Genomic DNA, 27,203 nt, shown 5'->3' on the forward strand with positions numbered 1-27,203 from the left:
TTCTGTTTGGTCGTCAGATGCGGCCAAAACAAAACGGTTCAAATATCCCAACTCCGGCCGAGTCTGCGCAACCCACGCGCACACTGACCAAACCCCAGATCATCCCCACCCCCCGCCACTTTCGCCTCGCAGGAAATCCCTCCTCTCCGCCGCTCTCATTGGCTGGATACCATGGGCACCGTGCTCTGACTGGCGGGCAGGGTTATCGATCAGAGCGTGCATGCACGCTTCCGGGTCTCGGTGCGTGCTCAAACAGTAACAGTGTTGGAACGTTGGCTCCTGGACCGTTAAACCGCCGCGTTCCGAACAACAACAACAACAATAACAAGAGAGGAAGAGCCGAGGAGCGTCCGGCCGCAAAGCCCGAGCCGAGCTGAAGGCGAGGCCGGTGAGGAGCCTTTTATTAGTTTCTTTCAGACTTTGTGAACATGCGCGGCAGAGTTCCGATATCCGGTTTGCCGGGGCCTTCGGTCAAAATGGGAAGGAACCGGAGGCGAAGTGGGTGGCGGTGAGTTAGAACGGACAGTGTGATCGGGGCAGAGGGAGGGAGGGAGTGGCTGAGCGGAGCCGATCGCCCACTCACTGAATCAGTGAGTGAGTGAGTGTGTTTGCTGGTGTGGGCCCAGGGCTTGGTTCATCCACGAAGTGTTCGCCTATTTCAGGGCAAGGCAACCCCCCCACCCCCCCCCCCCCCTTCCAAACGGTGCTGCCCCCTCCCCGCTTTCCTGTATAGAGGCTTCAAAAATATCCCCATCTTCAATGAATCTCCGAATTGCTACAGCGCAGAAAGAGGCAAATCGGCCCATCATGTCCGTACTGGCCCTTCGAATGAACAGTTAATTTAACCCCCGCCTTCCCCTTCTGACCCTGCACATTCTTCATTCTTCCTTTTCAGAAGAGAATGGTGTGGGAGCCCAGCACATTTTTTTAAAATTCATTCACGGGATGTGGGCTTCGCTGGCTGGGCCAGCAGTTATTGCCCATCCCTGGTCGCCCTCGAGAAGGTGGTGGTGAGCTGCCTTTTTGAACTGCTGCAGTCCATGTGGTGTAGATACACCCACTGTGCTGTTAGGGAGGGAGTTCCAGGATTTTGACCCAGCGACAGTGAAGGAACGGTGATATACTTCCAAGTCAGGATGGTGAGTGACTTGGAGGGGAACTTCCAGGTGGTGATGATGTTCCCGTCGATCTGCTGCCCTTGTCCTTCTAGATGGTAGCAGTCATGGGTTTGGAAGGTGCTGTCTAAGGAGCCTTGGTTAATTCTTGCAATGCCTCTTGTAGATGGTACACATGCTGTTACTGTGCATCGGTGGTGGAAGTAGTGAATGTTTGTGGATGTGGTGTCAATCAAGGGCTGCTTTGTCGTGGATGGTGTCAAGCTTCTTCAGTGTTGTTGGAGCTGCACTCATCCAGGCAAGGCCATCACACTCCTGACTTGTGCCTTGTAGATGGTGAACAGGCTTTGAGGAATGAGGAGGTGAAGTTACTCATCGCAGGATTCCTAGCCTCTGACCTGCTTTTGTAGCCACAGTATTCATATGGCTAGTCCAGTTCAGTTTCTGGTCATTGGTAACCCCCAGGATGTTGAAAGTGGGGGATTCAGTGATTGTAATGCTATTGAACATCAAGGGGCGATGCCTAGATTCTCTCTTATTGCCTGACACTTACATCCCCATTCCTCTGACCTTATGATGGAAGGAAGGTCATTGATGAAGCAGCTGAAGATGGTTGGGCCAAAAGAAAGGCTGAAGCACTTGCACCAATCTTCAGCCAAAAGTGCCGAGTGGATGATCCATCTTGGCTTCCTTCTGTGGACCCCAGCATCACAGGTGTCAGTCTTCAGGCAATTTGAATCACTCCATGTGATATCAAGAAATGGCTGTAGGCATTGGATACTGCAAAGGCTATGGGCCCTGACAATATTCTGCAATAGTACTGAACCATAGCCAAACTGTTCCAGTATGGGGAGGCAGTGGCATTGTGGTATGGCCATTGGATTGGTAAGCTTGAGATGGGGACCTGGGTTCGATTCCCACCACAACAAATGGTGGAATTTGAATTCAATAAAAATCTAGAATTCAAGTCTAATGATGACCGTGAAACCATTATTGTAAAAACCCATCTGGTTCACTAATGTCCTTTAGGGAATCTGCAGTCCTCGCCTGGCCTACTTGTGACCCCAGACCTGCAGTAATGTTGACTCGTAAATGCCCTGTGAAATGGCCTAGCAAGCCACTCAGCTGTATCAAACCTGTATAAAAAGCCAATAAAAAGGAGTAGAACCGGATAGACCACCTGGCATGACCTAGGCACCGGAAACGACAGCGAGAAACCCAGCCCTTTCGACCCTACAATGTTCTCCTATTACCTGTGCCAAAACTGAGGGAGCTGTCTCAGACTAGTCAAGCAACAGCCTACCATAGTCACACTTGCAGGATTATACCATACAGATAATGTCCCAGACATCACCATTACCATCTCTGGGTTATGTCCTGTACCACCGGCAGGGCAGGCCCAGTAGAAGTGGCGGCACAGTGGCACATACGGTTGGGAAGGCTTTGTCCTGGGAGTCCTCAACATCGACTCCGGCCCCCATGAAGTCTCATGGCATCAGTTCAAACATGGGCAAGGAAACCTGCTGATTACCATGTACTCTCCCCACCCCCTCAGCTGATGAATTGGTACTCCTCCATGTTGAACACCAGTTGGAAGAAGCACTGAGGGTGCAAAATGTACTCTGGGTGGGGGACTTCAATGTCCATCGCCAAGAGTGGCTCGGTAGCACCACTGCTGGCCGAGTACTAAAGGACATAGCTGCTCGTTTGGATCTGTGGCAGGTGGTGAGGGAAAAACATACTTGACCTCATCCAACCTGCCTGCCGCAGTTGCACCCACCCATGACCGTTTCAGTAGGAGTGACCACCGCACAGTCCTTGTGGAGACGAAGTCCCATCTTCACTCCATCGTGTTGTGACACTACTATCGTGCTAAACGGGATAGATTTCAAACAGACCTAGAAACTCAAGACTGGCTGGTCATGAGGTATTGTGGGCCATCAGCAGCAGAATTGTACTTGACCACAATCTGTAACCTCATGGCCCAGCATATTCCCCACTCTACCATTACCACCATCCCAGTGGAGTAACCCACGTTCAATGAAGAGTGCAAGGGGCATGCCAGGAGCAGCACCAGGTATACCTAAAAATGAGGTGTCAACCTGGTGAAGCTATAACACAGGACTACCTGCGTGCCAAACAGCATAAGCAGCAAGTGATAGACAGAGCTGAGTGATTCCACAGCCAATGGATCAGATCTAAGTCCTGCAGTCCTGTCACATCCAGTTGTGAATGGTGGTAGACAATTAAACAATTCACTAGAGGAGGAGGCTCCATAAATATCCCCATCCTCAATGATGGAGGAGCCCAGAACATTAGTGTCAAAGATAAGGCTGAAACATTCTCAACAATCTTCAGCCAAAAGTGCTGAGTGGATGATCCATCTCGGCCTCCTCTGGAGGCCCCCAGCATCATCAGTCTTCAGCCAATTTGATTCACTTCACATGATATCAAGAAACAACTGAAAGCACGGGATACTGCAAAGGCTATGGGCCCTGACAATGTTCAGGCGATAGTAGAAGTTGCTCAGGGTGGTGTTCTAGGCTCAACCATCTTCAGCTGCTTCATAAATCACCTTCCTTCCATCATAAGGTCAGAAATGGGGATGTTTGCTGATGATTGCACAACGTTCAGCAGCATTTGCAACGCCTCAGATACTGAAGCAGTCCATGTCCAAATGCAGCAAGACCTGGACAAGCCTGGCAAGTGGCAAGTAACATTCGTGCCACACAAATGCCAGGCAATGACCATCTCCAACAAGAGAGAATCCAACTATCATCCCTTGACATTCAATGGCATTACTATCACTGAATCCTACACTATCAACATCCTAGGGGTTACTATTGACCAGAAACTGAACTGGACTAGCCATATAAATACTATGGCTACAAGAGCAGGTCAGAGGCTGGGAATCCTGTGGCGAGTAAATCACCTCCTGACTCCCCAAAGTCTGACAACCATCTACAAGGCACAAATCATGAGTGTGATGGAATGCTCTCCACTTGCCTGGATGAGTGCAACTCCAACAACACTTAGGAAGCTTTACACCATCCAGGACAAAGCAGCCTGCTCGAATGGCACCACATCGACAAACATTCACTCCCTTCACCACTGACTCTTAGTAGCAGCAGTGTGTATCATCTGCAAGATACACTGCAGGAACTCACCAATGCTCCTTCGACAGCACCTTTCAAACCCACGACTTCCACCACCTAGAAGGTTAAGGGCAGCAGGTGCATGAGAACATCACCAGCTGCAAGTTTCCCTCCAAGCCACTCACCATCCTGACTTGCAACTATTTTTCCATTCCTTCCTTGTCACTGGGTTATAAGCCTGGAACTCCCTTCCTAACAGCACTGTGGGTGTACCTACACCACACATGGACTATAGCAATTCAAGAAGACAGCTCACTTCCACCTTCTCGAAGGCAATTGGGGATGGACAATAAATGCTGGCTTATTGAACGATACCCTCATCCCATGAACAAATATATTTTTTTATATAAGTCGACACCGTTATAATGTCATGCAATTGTCTTGTAATATAATGTAACTATAACGGAAGACTGTAGTAATACTGCCCTCTCACATACACCCACACACAAATGAGGGATTGCTAGTGGGCACAGCCTGAGCTGGATCTCAATGGGACACTTACTTGGTGTGATCAGTCTGACCAAGCAACAGCTACTTATTACTTCCCAATGGTGAAACAGGATGGCTAATGGATCTCTTTAAGGTCAAAAAGTAACTTGGGGCGCAGAGGAGATGAAGTAACTTGGGTGCAGAGGAGGTGATTTGGCCCATCCAATCTATGCCAACTCTCTGTAGAGCAAGTCAGTCAATCTCATTCCCCTCTGCTCTATCCCTGTGGTGCTGCAAATGTATTTCCTGAAGCACCCATCCAATTTCCTTTTGAAATTGGCCACCTCTGTTTCCACCACCCTTATAGGCTGAGTGTTTCAGGTCATTACCACTCACTACGTTTAAAAAAAAAACAACTTCCTCTCATCACTCCTGCATTGCTTACCAAAAACCTTTATCTTAAACCCTAGTCCTTGTACCATCAGCTAATGAGTACAGCTTTTCTTTGTCTACCTTTCTTAAACCTGCCATAATCTTGTACACCTCTATCAATCTCCCTTCAATGTCCTTTGCTCCAAGAAGAGCAACCCAAGCTTCTCCAACTTACCATTGTAGCTACATTCCCTCATCTTTGGAACTTTTCTGTAAATCTCCTTTGCACCCTCTCAAGGACACTAATATCCTTCCTAACGTGTGCTAAATGAACTGGATACAATGTCTATATGTGGCCTAACCAGAGTTTTATGTAGGTTCAGTCAGCTTCACTACATTGCTCTTGTACATAATACCTCTATGAAGCCCAAGATTGCATATGCTTTGTTAACCTATTCTCTCTATATGTCCTGCTGCCTTCAGAGATCTATGGATATAAAATCCCTCTGTCCATGCACCCTCTTTAGAACTGTGCCATTAATTCTTTATAGCTTCTCCTATACCTTCTGCCAAAATGCATCACCGTACACTTCTCTGTATTAAACTCCATCTGCCCCTTGTTTGACCATGCTGCTAGCCTATGTTCTGTTGCGTTCGTTTGGTCACATCCTCGTTGTTTGCCAAGTTTGGTATCATTGGCAAACTTTGAAATTTTACTTCATTTTACTTTTATATTTATCGATAAAACAGTAGTCCCAACACTGATCCTTGAGGAGCACCACTGTCTACCATCCTCCAGTCTGAAAAACAACCATTTACTGCTACTCACTGTTTTCTGTCCTTCAGCCAAGTTTTGACTGAAGATGACACTGACCCTCCTATTCATGAACTTCAGTTTTGTTAACCAGCCTTTTACGAGGTACTTTGTCAAATGTTTTCTTAAAATCCATATAAACAAAATCCGTGTCATTCCCTTCATCAATCTTCTCTTGTTACTCCATTAAATCAGACAATTATGATCTCTTTTATAAATAAAATACAAGCTGGTTGTCCGAAATTAACTCAACCCTCTCCCAATTGTCTGTGGGTTTTTCCCCCCGATCATACCCACTTTTGCTGTTAAACTGACTGCTGCGTAGGTACTAGGAATATCCTCACACCCTTTCTTGAACAAAGTTAACGTATTGCCACTCTCCGACCATCTGGCACTCCCTCCACATCCTTTAGCAACCTGGGAAGCAAGCCATACAGACCTTTCCAGTACATCCTGCCTTTAAATATTCACCCCATCCATTACCTGTACCACTTCGGCTTCTACTGATGTTTTGTCAGCTTCCTCTTCCTTGGTAGACATAGATACAAAGTAGATGTTAGCCTTGCCATGCTCCACTAAGCATACATGTCTCTTTGTCCCTAGTAGGGCCCACCCTGGCTTCTACTATCAGTTTACAGTTTACATGCTGGTAAATGATTTTTGGGTTTCCTTTTATGTTAACTGCCCTTTTATCCTCATATTCTCTCTTCGCCAGTCTAATTGCCTCTACGTTTCCTCTCTCAACTCATTGTATTTGGCCTGGCTTGTGCTTGAAGAATTCACCAACGTGCCTTGTAAATCCCCGTCATATTCTCTCTCGTCATCTGAGGAGCCCTGGCATTGGTTCCTCTGCTTTTCATCTGTGTTGGAATCTATGTAGCCTGTACCTGAAACAGTTTTTCCTTGAAGATCACCCTTTGTCCCATTACATTTTTTTCCTGTCTATCTTTGGTTCCATTTTATACTCTGTCATCCTGTTGAAATTAGCTGTCTTCAAATTTGAAAGTTCTACCTTAGCTTGTTCCTTGCTCTTCTCTATTACTAATCTAAATCTTATAGTGGGATGTTAACTCTTATCTAAATATTCCCCACAGGCACTTGGTTCACCTCATTTCCCAGCACCAGATCCAGCAATGCCTCCTTTCCATTTGGGCTTCTGTCAACCCACCTCTCTTTTTTCCTTCCCTATCTTTTCTGAAAACTTTGCATCCCTGAATATTAAGCACCCAGTCCTCACCATTTTTGAGCCAGCTTTCCATTTTTGCCACTACATCATTCTCTCACTCCTATTTCTGCTTGCAGCTCACTAACCTTATTCACCCCACACACTATTTCTTAATCCAGTACTATCCGATAGAGTACTACTACCTCCTTTAGTATGCACTCATGTTTTGCATCTTATTCTTCTTTTCAACTCGTTATACTGATTCCCAGTCCCCTGCCAATTTAGATTAAGCGCTCCCAGCTACACGCGTGAACCTCCCTGCAAGGACCTTGACCCCAATCCTTTTGAGGTGTGACGCACCCTTTTGGTTAGGTGCCTCCTGCCCCAGAACTGGCCCCAATGCCCCAAAAATCTGAAGCCCTCCCACCTGCACCATGGTTCAAGACACACATAGATCTTCCTTATCTTATTCTTGCCAACATGCAGCACTGGGAGTAATTCAGAGATTACTACTTTTGAGTTCCTACATTTTATCCTTCTCCCTAGCTCCTGAAAATCTGATCATAGGACCTCAGTGCCTTCTCTCTCTCTCTCTCGTTGGTACCAACATGTACCACAACTCCTGGCTCACTCCCTTCCTCCCTGTAGAATATTCCGCATGCTATCAGTGATCTCCTTTACCCTGGCACCCACAATGATGGTTATGGGAATGTCTGTTTGTTCCCCTAACAATAGAATAGCAAAGCATTTCTCCTTTGCTGTACGCTCTTGTGCAGTCCTTGGAACTATATCGCTTCTTTCACTGTTACTGGGTCAAAATCCTGGAATTGCCTTCCAAACAGCACCATGGGAGTATCTGCAGCAGATGGATGGCAGTGGTTCAAGAAGGTGAAGGTGACGCTGAACCACCACCTCGATGGGCAATAAATGCTGGTATTGCTACCGATGCTCTCACATCATGAAAGAATAAAAAGATAAAACTAATAGTTTAAACAAGGTACTAATTATTTTCTAAAATTTGGTGGGGGGAGATTTTTTAGATTATGAATAGGCAACTGATAGGGTACTACAGTAGTACCTTACCTAATGCTTGCAATTCATGCGTCATGTGGTAACTTCAGGACACTTCATTGGCCTTGGGCGTCCATTGGTATCATAGTTTGGACTGCACTCCTCCCTGAAGTCTCCAATGCTGACTAATAGTTTAAGAGTGGCACATACCCCGAAGACTCCTGCACTTCCTGCCTCTCCCTACTCTTTCGGATGATCACCCATCGACTATCCTGAATTTCTATTGCCTGTAGAGTGGCCACTTCCTGGAACGTACAATCATCCTCCATGAAGCTCCTGCTGCCCCTCAAACTCAAATCCTGAGATCGAGCTCCAGTAGCTGTCCAGTACGCTTGCTACACACGTTATTCCCCCTAAGCAAATGCAGTGATTTGAAGTTCCCAAGTGGTGCATGAATTGCAAGCATCAGGTCTTGGCTGCCTATTCATAATCTGACTCCTCCCTCTTTCAGAAAATCGTTAGTATCTTATTTAAGCTATTAAATTTACATTTTTATTCTTTCATGGCATGTGAGCATTTATTGCCCATTGTTAATTGCCCTTGAGAAGGTGCTGAGTCACCGTCATCTTCTTTACCCACTGCAGTCCATCTGCTGTAGATCCTCGTATGGTGCTTTTAGGAAGGCAGTTCCAGGATTTTGACGCAGTGACAGTGAAGGAACAGTGATTATAGTTCCAGGTCAGTGTGGTATGTAACTTTGAGAAGAGTTTGCAGGTGCTGGTGTTCCCTTGTGCCTGCTGTCCTTGCCCTTCTAGAGGTTGTGGGTTTGAAAGGTACTATGGAAGGAGCCTTGGCAATATGCTGCCTCTAGACCTGCTCCATGCCAATGCTCTTATTAACTCACTCACTGTTATACTTACTCTGCTCATGCTAATGTGTTTTGTTTGTTTTTAACCTTGCTGTTGATGTTCATGCTAACTCTGCTCTGTCACAAACTCCTTCAACTATGCGCTTCTCACCTTTGGCTTTCCAAACAACCAATCACCTACCTGTTGTCCTGTGCTGGCACTTCTTGATATTTTTATTGATTTCTTCTCATAGTGCATTCTTTAACTCCCCCTGATTCCTGCAACTCTCCCTGATTCCTGCAACTCCCCCGACTCCAACTTCTTGCTCTCCCCCACAACCACTGAATCCCCTCTGCTACTATTATCCATGGGTCTCCGGCATTTTTTTTTACTTCAGGCTCACTCTCTGATTCCTGCTGACTTCTTGTTGCCACCTTTACATGTGGGTCACTGACACTGATTCCCCATAAGTTCGCTTTATCTCAACTGGTATGGTTGGTTGGTTGTTTGATGGCATATTAGTTGTTGGAATAGAAGTTGGACTGTGACAATCATGTAAGTTTTTCCTGCACCAACAGGGTGCTTTTTTTTGCTGCTTGTTGTCATTGAGATTTTTTTTTGTTGAGTTCCTACATTCTAAACCTTGCACTTGATCACTTGGATTGGACCACATAAAGCACTATTTGAGTCCTGCTTTCATCTGCCCAAACTGCTCACTATTGCAGGATAGCAGATAACTCTACTTTCTTATCTCGATAGCAAATTGTTGTCTTAATTCTCTCACCCCTATTTCTTCCACTCTCGCCTCCAATAAGTCCAAACCAAGGACTACTTTATCGCTAAGATCGGGACCATCCAGTCAACTGGTTCTGCTGCATCCCTTTCCCATCAGACTAAACTGCCTCAAATTTCCCCCGATCTAGACTTGAACTTGCACCTTTCCCTGGTTTCTGTCCTCATGCACTCTCTGAGCTCATTTTGTCCATGAAGCCCACTTCCTGCTCCCATACCTAAACTGCTGACATTTCAACTTCAATTCCTGACTCCCACACTAGCTCATATTATCAGTGGTTCTGTCCTTGTGTCTTCAACTGCCAAGGCCCTAAGCTTCTTTTCAGACACACCTTAAAACTGACCTGTTTGGCCAAGCTTTTGATTATTTGCCTTAATATCTCCTTATGCAGCCCCATTGTCAAATTTTGTTGATTATGCCCCTGTGAAGTACCTTAGGATGCTTTTACTATGATAAAGGTGCTATATAAATATAAGCTGCTGATGTTTCAAAATGTAAAAAGAATGGCTGATTGAACCCTGAATCAAACACGGTGCTGGCCAGGCATGGTTTTTGCCAAATTCCCCCAAGTGATTGAGGGAGTTGGTTAATGCTGAATCTAAATAGGCTTCACTGTAAATCTTTTTACTGGATCTATCTGGGCATTATCTCTGTTTGAAGACTCATCGATGTTTACAGCACAGAAGGAGGCCATTCGCCCCATCATGTCTGCAACAAGCATCTGACTACACTAATCCCATTTTCCAGCGCTTGGCCCATAGCCCTGGAGGCTATGGTAATGCACACAAATATCTAAATACTTTTTAAATGTTGAGAGTTTCTGACTCAACCACCCTTTTCAGGCAGAGAGTTCCAGACTCCCACCACCCTCTGGGTGAAAGAATTTCTCCTCAACTCCTCTTTTAGCCTTCTACCTCTTACCTTAAATCTATGCCCCCTAGTTATTGACCCCTTTACTAATGGAAAAAGTGCCTTCCTATCCACCATATCTATGCCCCTCATAATCTTATTCACCTCTATCAGGTCCCCTCTTAACCTCCGTTGCTCCAAGGAAAACAAAGCCAGCCTATCCAGTCTTTCCACATAGCTCAACTCTCCAGCCCAGGCAGCATCTTGGTTAATCTCCTCTGCACTCTCTCCAGTGCAATCGCATCCTTCCTATAGTGTGGTGATCAGAACTGCAAGCAGTACTCCAGTTGTGGCCTAACCAACATTTTATACAGTTCCAGCAGAACCCCCCTGCTCTTGTATTCTGTACCTCAGCTAATAAAGGCAAGTATCCGATATGCCCTCTTAACCACCTTATCTACCTCTTCTGCGGCCCTCAGGGATCTGTGGATATGCACATCAAGGTCTCTCTGTCTTCATACTTTCCAGGGTCCCACAATTCATTGTGTAATCCCTTGCCTTGTTAGCCCTCCCCAATTGCATTACTTCACACTTTTCCAAGTTGAATTCCATTTGCTACTGCTCTGCCCATCTGACCAGTCCATTGATATGCTCCTGCAGCTTATGGCTATCCTCCTCACAGTTTACCACCCTACCAATTTTTGTAATCATATCCCTTACGTTTAAGCCCAAATCACTTATGTACACCACAAACAGCAAGGGCCCCAGCACCGAACCCTGCGGAACCCTACCGGAAACAGAATTCCAGTCATAGAAACACCCCTGTACCATTATCCCTCTGCTTCCTGCCTCTCAGCCAATTTTGGATCCAACTTTGCCTTGGGTCCCCTGGGCTCTTACTCTCTTGACCAGTCTGCTGTGAGGGATCTTCTCAGAAGCCTTGTTAAAGTCCATGTAGGCCACATCAAATGCATTACCCTCATCAACACTCCTGGTTACCTCCTCAAAAAATTTGATCAAATCTATTAAACATGACCTCTTAACAAATCTATGCTGACTATCCCTGATTAATCTGTGACTCTCCAAGAGCAGACATATTCTGTCCCTCAGAATTCTTTCTAGTAACTTCACCACCACCAAGGTTAGACTGACTGGCCTGTAATTTTCTGGTCTATCCTTTCCTCCCTTTTTTAATAACAGGACAATGTTAGCAGTCCTCTGGCACCTCACCTGTGGCCAGAGAGGATTTGAAAATTACTGCCAAGCCCCAGGCATCTCTCCCCTTGCCTCCCTCAGCAGCCTGGGATACATCCCATCCGGGCCTGCGGATTTATCCACTTTTTTAAGGCTGCTAAACCCGTCAGGACGTCCTCTCTCTCTGTTAATTTCCTTTAATATTTCGCAGTCCTGCACCCTGATGTCTATACCCGCGTCATCCTAAAAAAGACTAAACCAGTTAGGTGAAGTTGCTGAGTGGAAAACAGTATGGCATTCCACAATGGTTTGTCTTGTTTCCTAGTCAATTTGTGTACTACTTGGTTGAAGTTGTTGATTAAGAGAACTGGCACTTGAAAAATGGATGTTGGAATTACCCACTCGTGGTCAAGGTAAAAGTGCCCCACCTGCTGACAGCAACTCTGCTGACTGCGACAGTTTAGGCAAAGAGATCCTGGGCAATCGATATACCATAGAACATGGCGTAGAAGTGGACCCAGCTAAAAGGAGGACTCAACTTTTGGCACTAAAAAATTATGTTTAAGCCTCTCCCAACTTTCCATTAAGTCATGCTATATTTCCATTCAGAGCCAGCATCAATTTTTCATCTCAGAAATGTATGTTTTACTTACCTTATAAGTTGGCGCAAGGGAGCAAGCAGGCAATATGGGCCGTTTCGTCAAGAAAATGGATGGGAGTTTAGGACACACCCACACAGAGCAGACTGCATATGGCGAATGATGAACAGAAATGTGTTCTCCGGCAAAAAGAATTAAGTATGAAGCTGACTTCAACCTGAAAGTCGTAACATTTGCTAACTTGACAAATAATTGCTGTAGTGAGGGAATTTGGTGTTAGTGAAAAACTGGTGCAAGTATGGAAGAAGGGAGAATCCTCCCAGATGAAGATGCCCAAGATCAAATGCACCATAAAAACAGGGAGCAACCACTGGCCTGATCTTAAATCATGTACTGGAGTGAGTCCTTGAAAATCTGCAGAATGGTTATGGCGTCACCAGAAATGCAAGCCTATGTATGCACTTAAGTTGATCAGATCAAACACCGAGTCCAGCAAAGGGCAATGGCTAGTTGTTGTAGCTACTTTATGGAAAGAAAATGTCTAGTGTTGCAGCAGAAGACCGAGATTGCTCAGATACTATCAAAAGACGTGGACGTCAAACCCATTTAAGCCACATCAGCAGCATGGATGAAATGTCCATGAATTTGGAAATGGCAACCAAACTGTAGAGTGGAAAGGTCCCAAAACAGTTCTTGTGAAAACCACAGGGCATGAGACAAGATCCATAGTGGAACTAAACTGCATGACCAACAGAATTAAATTGAAGCCTATGATCATTTTCAAATGTAAAACCATGCTGAAAATCAAGTTCTCCGCAGGAGTTTTTGTGCATGCCCATGAGAACAGTTGAATGGATAAGGATGGAGTGAAATTGTGGATCAGTAATGTGTGAAATGGGCTTCTTGGTGACCTACTCAAAGCTTTAGTGGGGGACATGCTTATATAGATCGAGACATAACTGTGAAGAAATCACACCCACATTGCAGTTATACCAGGGGGTCTAACATCACCTTTTGGATGTGTGCCTCAACACGCCATTCAAAAGCACCTTTTGGATGTGTGCCTCAACAAGCCATTCAAAAGATCATGTTTGCACCGGATGGAATTGATAGATGGTTCATGGAAAACAAACCACAATGAAAATATGCATGCCCTACTTGATGTACTTTGTGGCTTTGTCATCAAATTCTGGGATGCTGTTAATGCACAACCTGTCATCACATCATTCAAAAAATGCAGAATGTTCAGTTCAGTGGATGGAGACGATGATTTGTTGTGGAGGGATGATTCTAAAATTGAAAAGCAAGTCTGGTCTGAAGTGCGATCCTTAAGGTGATGCCGTAACCAAAGGGACTCAATAAATTTGATTGTCTTCAGGATCTGACGCAAAAAGTTAATGAATTCAATAGTTTTTAGAATGTTTTGATTGTGGTTAAAGTTATCCTTGTAGAATTTATTCATTCAATAAAACATGTCACACTGATTTAATTTAATTGCCAGTGTTATGCTTTTTCACATTTCAAAATTAAGACCACTGATGCCAACGTTGGCGGTTCACATTTTATACTCGACGAATAAGTTGACCTCCCTGGAAGGATTTTTGGAAGCTTCAAAGATCGACTTGTATGCCTCGATCTACAGTAATTTTATTTCTTGAGAATGACTTGCTACCTTTTCAATCTGATGCTGTACTCAGTCCATATGTGTGTGCATACACACCATACAATGTGTTTGTCAAATTTTTTCATGTCTATATTGAAATAGGTGACAGCTGCTGTGTCAGAGGCTAGGTGTACCATAACTGAAAGTAACAAATAAGCATATGTGCAAAGTGCACCACTGCTGGAGGTGAACCTTAAGTTAGTGCTGCCACAATACAGTTTTCGTACAAAGATCATTTGAGTGCAATCCCCAAATCACCTAAGAACATAATTTGATTTGAACAACCCTGATCTCTTGTGCTCTGAAGAGCCTTAAGTCCAAGTTTCCTGGTTGTTAGCTTGCATTAAGCCTTGCCTGCATGCAGTATTATTTGTTGCATGGTAAATTGAGTTTGCATAAAAGCAAACTTGAACACTAATACATGGTGAGAAAAGTCTCTGGGAATTTCAGAGCTCATCCTACTTCAAACGGTTAGACGATTGAAAGAGATCCTGGGGGTGAGAGAGCCTCAGTCATTGTATGTAATTTGAATAAGCATGCTATTGATTTCAAGTGCAGTACATATGGATCTACATATTACTGTAATGGTGTTGCACTATAAAGTAGGATTTTTCTAATACTGTTACTATCTTTTATGAACTTCAGTACCAAGTTCTGCATTTTGACAATGTCACAGCAATGTCCACTCAATGCTGAAATGGGATGCTGTTGACTATGTACCCTGTACATTATGCTTTGCCTTATAGAACTGTTAGTGTTTTTTTGTTTGCCTCAGAAATAAAACTGGATTTTTGCTGCATTTATTATTTATCTCCATTGATGTAAAGTCAACTTATTTACTCTATTGGTTGTAGGTATAGGCCTTCATCCAACCAGTCCCTGTGTTAGTATATAGGCAATGATCTTGATGTACGAATATTGCCATAACTGTTTTAAATACAGTAAATTGTTATTGAATTTAACCTGAGAAATCCAATGTTTTAATTGTCATAATTTTATTAATCTGGATTTATTGGCAATCATTTGACATTTAATGACTAGCTTCTAGCAAGATGGCATTAACATGAAGAAAGTGATGTTTAACCATAAAGATGGGGATAAATGTCACCTTATGTCAGGAAAGAGTTCCATATGTTTGACCAATAATGTAAAGAAAAGGAGACTCTCTTGCATCCCCAGCTACTGAACTATTCTCTTCCATCAACTAAACCAGTGCTTCCCAGACTTTTTCTGGTATGACCCCATTTTAATGCCTCAGACTTAATGTGACCTTGGAGTGAAAACTTGGGTGGTACAGGAGTTGTTGTGGAGGGTAGGGGGGGGAATAGTAACCTTTACTACTTAATTATTAAAGTGCACACTAACTTTAAACATAAAATCATATGTTTTTAAATTTAACCTACTTTGTCAAAATGTTATCCCTCTCACTGAGCCTAATGAGATACATGACATGCATGTTGTGACAGTTTCTCAAAACCTGGCAGTGTGGTTGATGCTGTGCATCTAATCTCCCATGTGACATCCAACTTGATCAATATCGAGATTTGATGCAGACCAGTGTGCTTAAAAAAAAAATCGGGTGTGCTCAAGGTGCACACAGAGGCTGCCTCCCCTCCCAGTGAACTGCGAACAGGGAAAAAAATAATGGGTGTGTGTATCATGGAACATCAAAAGCTGGTCCCAGGACTTTCCCAACAGTCTCCACCTAAAATCTCATCCCAGCCATAATTTGGGAACCCCTTAAGTAAGTCTTGTGTCCTTCATTATCAGGAATGCTAATAAATGTAAGGCAACTTCTGAATGATCTTAGGGTGGCATGTTTTAAAAGTAACTCATGGTACTAGGCCAAAGTGGAGATGTGTCACAAAAGAAAGAGAGACTGCTGCTGAATGGTGAGTGCCAAACAATGGGAGGGTGAAACAACACTGGTTTTGGAAATCTGGTAAGTTATTTTGTATAGCCACAAATATGAACAAACCTGCTACAAATTTACAAATTTTTGTACACCTGTATGATCCCTGCCCTCATTTTTTGAACTCTTAACAGTAACAAAAAATTCCAAGATTTAGGCACTGTCTTTAAAATATAATTTTCTGAGCGATGTACAGTACAGTATCTTAATTTGTAATATTAATTTCATGTTTTCACAGATAATTAATCCACATTCCAGCCAACAACTGAATCTTGATCACCTTGCCTCTGAAGGAAGATGAACCTCAAGATTTGAGGAAGAGGAGGGGGTAAAATCTGTTGAATCACAAATGCAGCATGCTGAGGGCCATTTTTTTTTTTCAATAGGCCTTGAAGTAACTTTATGCAAATCTTTAGGAACATCCACAAGATTACCATATAAAAAGCTGTCAACATTCAAAGAACCACCTAAAAACCTTTTAAAATAAATGCAAAACACTGCAGATGCTTGGAAATCTAAAATATACAGGTGTAGCAGCATCTGTGGAGAGAGAAACAGTTAAGTCTTGAATAGAATATAATTCTTCAGAACTGAACTCACTGTTCAGTTCCGTTCTGAAGGAAAGTCATATTCAACTCGATGGTAACTCTCTATCCATAGATGCTGCCAGACCTGCTGAGTATTTCCGGCACTTTGTTTTAACTTAAAATAGATCCTTTACTTTGCTGGGCCAAAATCCTGGGCTTCACTTCCCAGCAGCACTGTGGGTGTATCTATATCACATGGATTGTTGTAGTTCAAGTAGTTGGCTCACCATCATCACCTCCAGGGTAATTAAGGATGGGCAATAAATACTGGTATTGCTAGCGATGCTCACATCCCTTTTTTTTAAAGTTGGCAAGAGATGGGGAGGCAGTGGCAGAGTCATGGGACTGGTAATCCAGAGACCCAGGATAATGTTCTGGGGACCGGGTTCGAACCCCACCACTGCAGATGGTGGAATTTGGATTCAATAAAAATCTGGAATTAAAAGCCTAATGATATCCATGAAACCATTGTTGATTGTCGTAAAAATCCATCTGATGGTCGACTCTGGTCCACATGTGACTCCAGATCCACAAAAATATGGTTGACCTTTGAATGCCCTCTGAACAAGGGCAATTAGGGATGGGGAATAAATACTAGCTAGCAATGTCTGCATCCTGTGAATGAATTAAAGAAGAAAGTTACAACAGCAGAAATTAAAGATAGTGCCATCTAACTTGGAGCAAAGGATATGTAGTGGATGTGTTGGCTGTACACCAGCTGTATAATGAAAAGCTGTATAATTTACTTGTAAGCTTGGCACATTTAGTCAGATTTGTAACAAATATCCTAGCTTTCTGATATGACTTGGAGATTTTCTGAGACAACTGCTTAAGTTCTAAGTAAGTTGCACTGTTTTTGACTCTTGATGGGCTCCTTCGGCAAATTCTGATTTGCAGTTGCCCTCCTCATTGAAATTATTATTTTGGTTCTCGCTAAATTATATATTGAAATATTTTCATATGTGATATACAAAAATACACTTATTTGCCTTTATTATTGAAGGCATTAAATAAAAATAGTCCTCACTTGTGAATCTGGAGGCTTTTTGTTTTGTTGATGCCAGTAACCAGTTGTCATTTTAAGGTACTTTTATTTTCTTTCGAGTAGTGCTGAAATAAAGACCTACTTTATGTACTTCTCTCTCAGTTGGAGAGCTTTTTTTTGCTTTGGATTGTATTTTGCACATGCAGATTTATCAGATGTCCACTAAGGTAGGACCCTAAAGTCTTTTCAAGTGTCAGCTATGGTCCAGCGGTAGCATTTTTGCCTCAAGTGTAGAGGTTGTGGTTTCACAAACTTGAACACATAATTCAGGTTGACGGCTCATTGCAGTACCGTGGGAGTACTGCGCTGTTGTAATCTTGTAGATGAGATGTTAAGCCTTCTCAGCTGGATGCAAAAGATCCTATGGAACAATTAATGAAGAGGGGAATGAAGTTGGTAGTGTATGAGTAGGCATTTATTATTTGACCAACACCAAAATAAAATATTAGTTATCTAACTGATAATTATTCATATTGTTTTTGGGATCTTAATGTGCATACATTCGTCTTTTAGCATTTTCCTTCCTTTATCCCTTCTTATGGTAATGTCCGTTTTTGACTGTTGTACCCAACCCTTGTCACATTACTTCAATCTCCTTTTTCTTTTCCCTTCTATGACCTAGTCATGTCATTTCTTCCATCTTTGGCATTTTGTGCCCCCACCCAATCCGTACCCCAAACCATCCACAGTTTTCCTACGTTTGGCACTGTGCTGTGCTTGAATTCCTCCTCTTGGAAAAGCCCACAGATGCCTGTTCCCATTTCACGTGGTCTATACTCCTTATTCACAGAAATGTCTGTCTCCATCCACTTGCCGAGTATCATCCCTTTCCAGTCTTACTTCCATCTGCACTTGCTACCGGAAAAAAACTTTCCTTCTGTTCCACCCCACCTCTTCTACCAAGTTTAGTTACAGAAACACTTTTTAATTCTGAGCTGCCCAACATTTGCCACAATTTTTTTGTTTATTCAGCTAATGATCTGATCTCCCTCTCCAGCATCTTTAATACCCTTTTCCCCAGCAAAACCTTTACTCTCTCCCCTGCTGGTCATTCTGCTTGATATTGCTCCCATCTGTGCTCCTTTAAGTCTGAGAACCACACACTTGCCCTTGTATAGCATACAACTGATTTAGTGGTCCATTGCCAGATTAGATTGAGCTACCTAAAGCACTACTGGGCCTCCTGTGCCAAAATTGTTCACTACTCAAGGATCATTCTTGAATGCAAAAATAATACTACTTTTCTCCAGATCGACCATCTCCTCAAACTCCCCTGTCCACCCCTAACCCTCAGTTTCAATATGCAAAGAATTTGTTGGCTTAATTTGCTCTTAAAATTGAAACCATTCATTCAGCTGTCTCTGCAAATTTCCCTCATCCTACCTGATAGCAAACGTACTCTTTCAACCTAGGTCCTTCCCCAGCTTCTCTCCTTAGCCTCTGGTTCTCATCTCAGGAGTTTTGTCTTGTCTGTCTGACCCGCCTTCTGCTCTCAACCTCTTTTTCACTTAAGCTGACCAGCCTATTTTCCCTTCTTGGTCTCAATGCTGGCTGACTTTGCAAATGGTTCCAACTCCTTGGGTGCAGTCCCTCCCACTTAAAACAACTTATCGCTCCCTGCTTCAAAAAAAACGCATTCTCGACCCTTCTGACATTGCAAACTATTACCCCACTTCAACAATCCTGTCCAAATCCTTGAATCATAGAATGGTTACAGCACAGAAGGTGGTCATTCGTCACATCATATCCATGCCTGTTCTCTGCAAGAGCAAGTCAGCTAGTCCCACTATCCTACCTTTTATTTGTAGCTTGCAATTTTTTCTCTTCAGATAATTATCCAATATCCTTTTGAAAGTCATGATTGAATCTGCCTGCACCATACACTGAAGAAATTCCAGATCCTAATCATTTGCCTTGTTTTAAAAAAAAAATCTCATTTCTTTGGTTCTTTGCCATTCGCCTTAAATTGATATCTTCTGGATTTTGAGCCATCTGCTAATGGGAACAGTTTCTCCCTCTCTCCAGGCTGCTTATGTTTTTGGTCACCTTTTATCAAGCCTTCCATCAACCTTCTCTGAGTTGAACAATCTTAGCTTCCCCAATCTATCCACTAACTGAAGTCCACCCCTGAAATCATTCTTGTAAATCTCTTCTGCACAAATATTTTTCCACAAACATTCACTCCCTCCACCGATGCACATAGCAGCAGTGTTTACCATTTCCAAGATGCACTGTAGGAATTCACCAAGGCTCCTTCAACAGCACCTTCCAAACCCACGACCGCTGCCATCTAGAACGACAAGGGCAGCAGATAGATGGGAATACCACCACCTGGAAGTTGCCCTCCAAGTCACTCATCATCCTGACTTGGAAAGATATCGCCGCTCCTTCACTGACGCTGAGTCAAAATCCTGTCTGGGTCAATATCCTCTCTGCTTCTGCACTCCTCCTAATATTTCTTTTGTTTTAGCATCCAATTTTGTCTGATAATATCCTGTGAATAACCTTGGGACATTCCATTTATATTAAAGGCACTATTATAAAACTAAGTTTGTTCTTTCCTGAAACTGCAACAATAGCTGCTGTTCAGAAGTACATCTATCCTGTGATACGCTTTGAGATGTTTTGAAGTCATAAGTGCAAGTTTTTTCTTTTAAAATATTTATATCATATTAGCTGGAATTTATATTTGGTAGCGGTAGTAAAATATGCCACAATAGAATGCATGAGCAAAGCAGCCCACCTAGCCACCTCTTTCTCTTCTCCTTATTCAGCTCCCACCTTCCTACCCGACTTCAGAGCCCTTATTTCTTCTGATGAACCAAACCCATTTTAATCCAGTTCTTAACCATCCCCCTTTTTAATGAGTCTGTACAATTCTTCTATGCTCGTCTCAGCCCCAGGACTTAAGAGATATTACTAGGTCCAGCTGCATTACTGGTTATGATCTCTGCATCAAAAAGTTAGAAATGGGGTCGTTAGCTTCGACCTCATAGCATTCAACTCTCTTTGCAGTTCCTTAGATAATACAGTATTCCATGCCTGCATGCAGTAGGAACTGGGCTATATTCTGACTTGGGCTGTTAAATCACAAGTGACATTGTATCGCAAAAATACCAGGCAGTGACCATCTCCAACATGAGCACCTAACTATTGCTTGACATTATCATTGTGAGTACTCCCCATCAACATTCATTGACAAGAAACTAAACTGGACGAATGATAGAAATTGCATGACTACTGGAGCAGATCAAACGCTGGGTATTGTGCACTGAATGGCTTACTGCTGGACTCTGCAAAGCCTCTCTGCCACTGGCAAGGCACAAAGCAGAAGTCCGATAGAGTACTCCTGACTTGTCAGGGCGGGTGCAGCTGCAACAATACTCAGCACCTTACAGGACAAAGTAGTCCGCTTGATCGACACCTGAACATCAATTGCCTCTATGGCATTGGTTGTTTTATATAACATCTTTAGCATCTTCTCCCTAACTTGCAATCTCCATCACTTTGAAGAACAAGGGCAGCAGGAACATGGCACATCACCTTCAAGTTTCCTTTTTCCCCAGGCCATACACCAATCTGGCTTGGATATGTATCCAACTTCACAAATCACAACATAAGATGAAGGCTTATTGATAATGTGTTGCATTTTTCCCCTAGCTAAAAATTTTAAATGAAACTTCTCAGCAAGAGTTAGTGTAAAAAAAAAATTATAGCATCGCTAAAGATAATAATAATATCACTCCTACTCAAATGAAGACTGGCTTAATTGTTTCATTGGTATGGTGTTGCATGACAATTATTTGGTATATAGAAAATGTGACAAGGTGGTACTGCAACTCTGTTATCTCCAATGCTAATGTGGTCCAAGTTAATGGAGGTGCCATTTATGGGAGGGATGGTCATCACATTAATTCATTTAAGGTTGGCTAATTTTGTATGTCAAGTCTCAATTGAAAGCTAACTGTTCTCTTTTAAATCCCTAATCATGTTTCATTGCAATTATGAGTCAGATCTGAATAGGTACACAGCATTGGTGAACCTCGTGCCTGCACTGTACTGAGCTAACTAAATGTGGACCTCACCTCTCCCACATCTGCCACCTGCAAAACCCTTTGACCTGTTCCAAACAGCTCAAAACGTGGCATTACCGGACATAGAATTAGCCATGAATGTTTAGGGATGTTGTTAATTTAGCTCCCTTGCACAGGTGGGTTCGGTAATATTCAGATGCATATCTGGCTAAGTACTAATACCATAACCCATTAGGGGAACTAAACTTTTCAGGGATCTGAATTGGCCTAGTCCTTCCTGGGCTTTGTTCTTATCTAGTCGGAAAATAAACATGCAGGTTGCCCGAAACCTGTGAATCAAAAATAAACAAAAATGGCCATTTCTATGCTTCATCTCCTCAACAAACATGCAATGAAGTGTACCTTTCGAACAGGAATATTTGCTAAACCAATTTACTTGCTGCACAGGAATTGGCCAAATAAATCTGACAATGAAAAAGCATATGTGCAAATATTAATGAATGTTTTTATTTATTCTACCTCAGCTCCTATAACCTTGCTTGTAAATCATTTGGAATGGGAATAAGTCTGATGGTTGGCTGCTAAAATGGTGTTTAGTTAATCTGGCCTGTATTTTTAAAGCCACTGCTGTGGGGCTGTTTATGCGGTCTAAGTGGTGCATTTTGAAATTAATTTTGGGTGAATTGGTGGAAGTATCTTAAATTGCCAGCTGCTCATAAATATCCAGTTCTTTCCTTTGGCTTGAGGTCAGGGCTATTGAGATTGGAAAATTGGCAAGAAACTACTGACTCTTGTTTTAATATATATCCTTTTGACACTTGAAGTAAGATACCTGAAATGTGCTGTGTGCTAGATCCAAATTGAATGAATTATTGAACTAATAAGTTGATCTCCCATGGCATTGCTTGCTGTGAGCTAGGGCTAACCGTGTTCTTCAAGTGAAACAAAATTGGGCCATGATGTAAAGATGTAATTTAGCCCCTATTTTAAAGTTAAACATTCTGTCTTTATTTATATATCAGCAGTTAACCCCCCCCCCAAAAAAAAAAATACCAATAGGAAGTGTGGAACTGGACTTGATTGGACTACAGGACTTTTCATGCAGATAATTTCAGATAATGTCCCAGACACCACCATCGGCATCCCTGGGTATGTCCTGTCCCAGCGACAGGACAGACCCAGCAGAGGTGGCGGCACAGTGGTATACAGTCGGGAGGGAGTTGCCCTGGGAGTCCTCAACATCAACTCTGGACCCATGAAGTCTCATGGCATCAGGTTAAACATGGAAAACTAGGAAACCTCTTGCTGATTATGTACTGCCACCCCTCCCCCACCACCACCCCTTATCTAATGAATCAGTGCTCTTCCATGTTGAACACCAATTGGAGGAAGCACTAAGGGTGGCAAGGGTGAAGAATGTACTCACTGTCCATCACCAAGAGTGACTCAGTAGCTCCACTACTGACTGAACTGACCGAGTCCTAAAACATATAGCTGCTAGACTGGGTCTGCAGCAGGTGGTGAGGAGAACCAACAAGAAGGGCAAACATACTTGATCTCATCCGCACCAACCTGACTACTGCAGATGCATCTGTCCATGACATTATTGTGTAGGGGTGACTACTGCACAGTTGTTGTGGAGACGAAGTTCTGCCTTCACATTGAGGATACCCTTCATGGTGTGTAGCACTACCACCATGCTAAATGGGATAGATATCGAACAGATCTAGAAACTCAAGACTGGGCATCCATGAGGCACTCTGGGCCATTGCCAATAGCAGAGTTGTACTCAAACACAATCTGTAACCTCATGGCCTGGCATATCCCCCACTCTACCACCACCATCAAGCCAGGGGATCAATCCTGGTTCAATGAAGAGTGCAGGAGGGCATGCCAGCAGCAGCACCAGGCATTCCTAAAAATGAGGTGTTAACCTGGTGAAGCTATAACACAAGTCTACTTGCGTGCAAGAGCATAAGCAGCAAGTGATAGAGCCAAGCAATCCCACAACCAATGGACTAGATCTAAGCTCTGCAGTCCTGCCACATCCAGTCATGAATGGTGGTGCACAATTAAATAGCTCACTGGAGGAGGAGGCTCCACAAATATCCCCATCCTCAATGATAGGGGAGCCCAGCATATCAGTGCAGAAGATAAGGCTGAAGCATTGGACTCAATCTTCAGCCAGAGTGCTGAGTGGATGATCCATCTCAGACTCCTCCGGAGGTCCCCAGCATCACAGCTGCCAGTCTTCGGCCAATTCAATTCACTCTACATGATATCGAGAAACAGCTGAAGGCACCGGATACTGCAAAGGATATGGCCCTGACAATACTCGGCAATAGTATTGAAGCCTTGTGCTCCAGAACTTGCCGGGTCCCTAGCCAAGCTGTTCCAGTACAGCTACAACACTGGCATCTACCCTGCAACATGGAAGATTGCCCAGCCATATCCTGTACTCAACAAGCAGAACAAATCCAACCCGGCCAATTACCGCCCCATCAGTGTCTCTCAATCATCAGTAAAGTAATGGAACGGGTCATCAACAATGCTATCAAGTGGCACTTGCTTAGCAATAACCTGCTGACTGGTGCTCACTTTGGGTTCTGCCAGGACCACTCAGCTTCTGACCTCATTACAGCCTTGGTTCAACATAGACAAAAGAGCTGAACTCCCGAGGTGAGGTGAGAGTGACTGCCCTTGACATCAAGGCAGCATTTGACCGAGTGCGGCATCAAGGAGCCCTAGCAAAACAAGCCAGTGGGAATCAGGAGGAAAACACTGCACTGGTTTGAGTTATATCTGGCACAAAGTAAGATGGTTATAGTTGTTGGAGGTCTGTCATCCCAGCTCCACGACATCACTGCAGGAGTTCCTCAGTGTACTGACCTCAGCCCAACCATCTTCATCAATGACCTTCCTTCCATCGTAAGGCCAGAAGTGGGGATGTTCAGCACCATTCGCGATGACTCATACTGAAGCAGTCCATGCTCAAATGCAGCAAGACCTGGATAATATCCAATTTTGGGCTGACAAGTGGCAAGTAGCCAGGCAATGACTATCTTCAACAAGAGAGAATCTATCCATCGCCACTTGACGTTCAATGGCATTGCCATCACTGAATTCCCCACTTTCAACATCCTGGGGGTTACCATTGACCAGAAACTGAACTGGACTAGCCATATAAATACTGTGGCTACAAGAGCAGGTCAGAGGCTAGGAATCCTGCAATGAGTAACTCACTTCCTGACTCCCCAAAGCCTGTCTACCACCTGCAAGGCACACGTCAGGAGTGTGATGGAATACTTCCCACTTGCCTGGATGAGTGCAGCTCCCACAACACTCGAGAAGCTGGACACCATCCAAGACAAAGCAGCCTGCTTGATTGGCACCACATTGACACTCGTTCACTCTCTCCACCACTGACACACAGTAGCAGCAGTGTGTACCATTTACAAATGCAGTGCAGGAACTCACCAAGGCTCCTTAGACAGCACCTTCCAAAACTACGACTGCTACCATCTGGAAGGACAAGGGCAGCAAGTAGATGGGAATATCACCACCTGGAAGTTCCCTTCCAAGTCACTCATCATCCTGACTTGGAAATATATTGCTGTTTCTTCACTATTGCTCGATCAAAATCCTGGAACTCCCTTTCTAACAGTGCTGTTGGTGTACCTACACCACATGGACTGCAGGGGTTCAAGAAGGCAGTTCACCACCACCTTCTCAAGGCCAATTAGGGATGGGCAGTAAAAGCTGGCCCAGCCAGCGAAGCCCACATGCCGTGAATGAGTAAAAAATATCTATAATTGCAACTGCAGTTACACCTTCAGTTTTGTTATGGGGATTGCCAATCAAAATATTTTGCAATATTCCCCTTTTATGTTTCAGCCTTGGCTCAAAGGGAGCACACACACCTCTAAGTCAGAAGGTCATAGGTTCAAGCTGCACGGTAGAGACTTGAGGATATTAGCTAGGCTGATGCTTGAGTTCAATACTGAGTGAGCACTATACTGTTGGTTGGCCTTTTGGATGAGACATTAAACTGTGCCAAATTGTGTGGATGTGAAAGATCCCAAGGCACTATATGAAAAGGAGCAGAGGAGTTTCCACCATTGTTTTGGCCAACAATCATCTCTAAACCAACATCTAAGAAAATGACTTGGTGATTTATTTTATTGTTTGTGGGAATTGTTTCTGTGCAAAATGGTTAGTGTTTCTCTACATTACAGCAATTGACTTTCAATGCTGTGGAACGCCCTGACTATAAAAATTGAATTTCTTATTTTCAAGCCAGATTTGAAAGTCTGAAGTAATTGGGAGTTGTGCTATTATCTGTGTCTGTATGAGTCAATTTAATGAACATTTATTTTCAAAAGAAGGTAATTGACACACTTCCAAGATAGCTGTTCAATAATCCATGATCTTTGTGAAATCCTTTGTTTTTTAACATTCACTTTGCATATGCAGTAGTACTTTGCACTTATTTTTAACTTTGTAAGCAATGTTGTCTTTGGGGTTGCAAAGGGTATCTTCAGAAAGTTTGATCACTGTGCAAAAATGCAAACCTCAAAATCCTTGGCTTTCAAGGAAGTGTGTGGGGTTATTTAGTTTGTAGTTGAAGTTCAAGTGATCAAAATAAGACTAAAGCATGTGTTATAAATTCTCCTATTTGCAGGACTTTTTTCAATAACAACACAAAGTTAGCAAATTTTGTCAGAATTGAGAGTTATTGCCGTGTGCTAAAATATGAATACAGTTAATTGTCTTAAGCAAAATGTTAGCACTTGCAGTTGCTGAAGTAGCCGTAATGTGGAAAAGGAATCCCTATTTTTTTTTCTCTGAGATCTTAAATAATTATGCAGACAATTACACTGTTGGATCCTTGACACCATAGGCCTCTGATCAGCTTCTATTTTGTTTTCCTGAGATTATTTGCTCTTCATCATTCTACTTGAGTGTCTGCCTAGCTCCTGCGTGTGTAAATCAGGATTTCCTTAGACACTTTTTCTCATCAGCAAAGCAAACTTGGTGAACTACAGATGGAGAAGATATTAATACGTAGGACTTCTGACAAATCACAAGTTAGGGACGTTTGGAGTTATGGTATTTTCTTTGTTGTTTACTTGATTTTATCCTTTTATTTTGTTCATTCATTGGATGTCGCTGGCAAGGCTGTTATTTATTGCCCACCTCTATAAAACTGATTGGCTTACAAAGCCACATCAGAGAGTAAAGGCTCAACCACAGTGTTGTATGCCTGGATTCACATTTAGGCCAGACTGGGTAAATTTGACAGATTTTCTTCCCCAAAGGACATTATTATTGAACCCAATGGGTTTTTACAACAATTCATTAATTTTATGGTCACTATTACTGCTACATACTAGCTTTTATTCCAGGTTTATTTAATTAATTAAACTTAAATTCCCAGCTGCCATGGTGGGATTTAAATTCGTATGTCTGGCTCATTAGTCCAAGCCTCTGGATTACTATTCCAGCCACATAAGCATTCCAGATCCGCAACAATATGGTTGACTCTTAACTGCCCTCCTGAATGATCTACCAAGCCATTTAATTGTATTGAAGAAGACAGCTCAGCATCACATTCCCAA

General features: G+C 43.2%; 1 protein-coding gene across 3 annotated transcripts in view; it reads left to right on the forward strand.

Annotated features, from left to right (window-relative positions):
* The first annotated feature begins 210 nt into the window (after positions 1-210).
* tbpl1 (TBP-like 1) overlaps positions 211-27,203 on the forward strand; it is a 57,259-nt gene continuing 30,266 nt past the window's right edge. For all 3 annotated transcript variants that reach the window (XM_041188398.1, XM_041188396.1, XM_041188397.1), the window contains exons 1-2: positions 211-388; positions 16,158-16,247. The gene's annotated coding sequence lies outside the window, so the exon portion shown is untranslated. The remainder of the gene's footprint in view (positions 389-16,157; positions 16,248-27,203) is intronic.

This window comes from Carcharodon carcharias, chromosome 5, assembly GCF_017639515.1.
Source record: "Carcharodon carcharias isolate sCarCar2 chromosome 5, sCarCar2.pri, whole genome shotgun sequence".
Taxonomy (NCBI): domain Eukaryota; kingdom Metazoa; phylum Chordata; class Chondrichthyes; order Lamniformes; family Lamnidae; genus Carcharodon; species Carcharodon carcharias.